The sequence below is a fragment of the Herpailurus yagouaroundi genome, unplaced genomic scaffold, assembly GCF_014898765.1.
Source record: "Herpailurus yagouaroundi ecotype Mexico unplaced genomic scaffold, PumYag 210, whole genome shotgun sequence".
NCBI lineage: Eukaryota > Metazoa > Chordata > Mammalia > Carnivora > Felidae > Herpailurus > Herpailurus yagouaroundi.
The window spans coordinates 24154023-24157543 of record NW_024412441.1 but is presented as its reverse complement, the minus strand read 5'-3'; positions in this window follow the sequence as shown (position 1 = coordinate 24157543).

The following is a 3521-nucleotide window of genomic DNA, read 5'->3' as shown; positions in this document are numbered from 1 at the left end:
CCTTCCTTCCTTCCTTCCTTCCTTCCTTCCTTCCTCCCTCCCTCTTTCTTTCCTTTCTCTCTCTCTCCTTTCAACACGCTGCATGTTCCACAGCATGCGTGTTCCTAAATGCTTCTCTTACCTGCGCACAGATTACAGGCTTTGCTCCTGTGAGCCACAGGCCCGCCCTACTTGCCCTTTCTCTGTCTGGTGTCATGAGAAGTCAGCTCTTCACCGAAAGGGAGAATGACCTCTCTGTGGGTCTGTAGAATCATTAAGTCTGATGAACTTTCTTTTCCTTCCCTTTCACGAAAGATAAAATCGTGAGGACTTGGGCCAAGCCGAGCTTCTGTTGAGTTCTAGCGAGTGGGAACAGCATTCTTGTGGTTAGAAAAGTTGCTTTCCTCTTTTCATTTGTGGATCCTTTTCTTTGGTGCCCAGGTGGTCACCGGCCGGCAGCCGATATCTCTTAAGGAACCAAGAAGGCTCTCTACTTTACCACTGGGATTATGCTGAAGGGTCCTGACTCCATAAAACGGGACCAGAACAGCGGTTCTGGAAGCGTGTTTCGGACCACCAGCAGCCGCACGCCTTGGGAACTTGTTGGATGGGCCCATTCTCTGGCCCTACCCACTAAATCAGGAGGGAGGGGGAGGGGGTGTGTGTGTTGGGGGGGGGATGCGGGGGACAGGGGTCCAGGTTTTCACAAGCCTCCCAGGTGTTGCTGATGACTGTGCAAGTGTGAGACTCACTGGACTCAAGTCTTGAAGACCCGCAATGCGATATCCGTGTCCTTGATTTGCCCCCCGCCCCCACCGCCCCCATATAGCAGACTTCTGGGAGGCTCTGCTGTCTCATGATCCTCGGGGAGTGAGCACAAATTTGACTGCCGTTGGAAATACTGCTCTGACAAAGTACATTCCAACGCCAGATACAAATACTGTTTTGGATTACTCAGTATATTTAGAATCGTCTCTTGGCCTGGCTTATTGTAAGATGACTCAGTCCTGTTTTAGGAAGGGGATGGGCAAGGAAACTGATATCAGTACATCTCTTTAAAAGTTACCTCCGAACAATTTTTTTTTTTTTTTTTAATGCAGTGATGATGTGCTCATTGACGCCCTTTTGGTCTTCATAAAGCGTTTTCTCCCATAAATACGATCTGACGATTCTCAGGGCACATTTCAATTCAATGGGGTATGCACCGTCTCCTTCCTGACCCCCCACCACCCCCCCCCATGGTATGATTTAAAAATAAACAGAATACGTAAATCGGGAATGCTTCAAACTTCTCTTTTATCACCATTTAAAAATATATTAGCTCTTTTTACCTTCCTAAGTGCATCATTCCAAACCGCATTTTGATTTTTTCCTTGATGTTTGTCCTCTCTGCAGCACCGGAGGATGCAAATCTCCAGATCACACTGCTGCCTCCGACTGAGTGTATCCAATCAAATTATCGGAACGGGTAGCTTTGAATCTTGCACTCTGAGGGAGCTGGTTGCGTCATAGTTGATGTGTCAAGAAAATAGGGTTACTATAGTACTGGGAATTCACGCAAGACCCCGAATTCACCTCCAAAATTTTGGGCTCCATCTGGGTTTCACAGTTTAGACCTTAGCTAGAGCTAGAATCTGGTGTCTGACCTGAATTGTTTCTTTTAACTATAAAATGTGTTTGTCTTAAGAAGGTCACATTGAAAGGAAGGGAAACACACCGTGATCCGACCAGAGAGAAGTTAAATGAGTTCCCAGAGCCTAAAGCTCTGAGATCTGTTAGTCCCTTTTATTCCAGGCTGACAACCAAGCATTCTTTAATAACCACAACAGCACTGTGAGAGCTTTTACGTGTATACATATTACACATCTTACACATTACCCCATCTTTATAATTCTGAACTCCAGCGAAGGAAGGCAGAAGGGGGAAACCTGCTCATTAGGGTGGCCTGTTATATAAAGCAGTTTTCTTTTCCATACGGCTGATTGTGATGCGATTGTGGCTCGTGGAATCGATTGTGTTGGTCATGATCTGCATTAAGAAATTAAATTGCAGAAACTAGACTAAACTAAAATGGAACCCTATAGAAAAGAACAGAATACATTCTGGTGTATAGTGAGGTTAAGTCTTATTTCCAGAAAATGTCTTAGTAGAAGTGTGTATATGAGTGTTTGTAAAAACACTGGCAATAAGAGTATTGTCTAGTTATACTTACTGGGTTTTTTTTATTAGTGATTTGTCTGCATCTTTTTGCCTTTCACAACAACAGCAAAACCATAACAAAGCCCCCCAGAACAAATTCAGACTAGAGGTTGCTGGAAGGAGAGGGGTCTGTCTAGGCAGGGTTTAAGCACAAAGCCTAAGACTAGTCTGCCGATACCTCGACTCGTTCGTTCATTTGTGAACCTTGAGGAAATTAATAAAAATTCTCTATGCCTCGACTTCCTTATCTGCGAAATGCCACTCACAATAGAACCTATCTCTTAAATTATTATGAGGATTAAATCGGCTAATACATGTGCTTCGAATAGTATAAGTACCACATACAATGTTAGCTATTCATGTAAATATTATCTACATTTAATGTATGCCAACTATGGATAAGACACAGTGCTAGGTTCATGGGGTATCCAAAATGGTCCTCCATTTTAATCAATGACCCCTCATAGAAGGGCCATTCAGATAACGTTTCTTACAATTTTTTTTAATGTTTCTTTATTTCTGATAGAGAGAGAGAGAAAGCATGAGCGGGGGAGGAGCAGAGAGAGGGCAACACAGAATCCAAAGCAAGCTCCAGGCTCTGAGCTGTCAGCACAGAGCCCGACGCGGGGCTTGAACCCGCAAACTGTGAGATCGTGACCTGAGATGAAGTCGGACGCTTAACCGACTGAGCCACCCAGGCGCCCCCAGATAAAGTTTCTATATATTACCTTGGACATAAGTCAAAATGAAGGGGATGCCATCCATATTTGTTCATTGAAGAAGTATCTATCTATCTATTTATCTATCTATCTATCTATCTATCAGTTATCTATCATCTATCTATGTATTCTGGGAAAAAGAAAGAAACGTCAAGACTTCTGACCTTAACGGATATTAAGAATATGCCAGCCTTGCCAAACTGGGTGACCTTTCTCAAGACTTCACCTCGTACCGTGATCTTCATCTGTGAAATGGAGATTTGGGCTATTACTTCCAACGTCTCCTCTGCTGTGGACTGAATTGTGTCCCCTAAAATTCATATGCTGACGTCCAAACTTCGGTGCGACTATATTTGAAGACAGGGCTTTTCAGAGATAATTAAGGTTAAACTAGGTCATCAGGGGGGACCCTAATTCTTCAGGATTGGTGTTCGTCCAAAGAGGAAGAAATGTGACAGATCCTTCTCTCTCTGTCTCCACGCACACAGAGGAAAGGCCATGTGAGGACACAGAGAGAAGCCACCCGCTTGAAAGCCAGGAAGAGCGGTCTCAAGGGAAATCGAGTTGGTTGGAACCTTGATCTTAAACTTCCAGCTTCCAAAACTGTGAGAAAATAAATGTCTG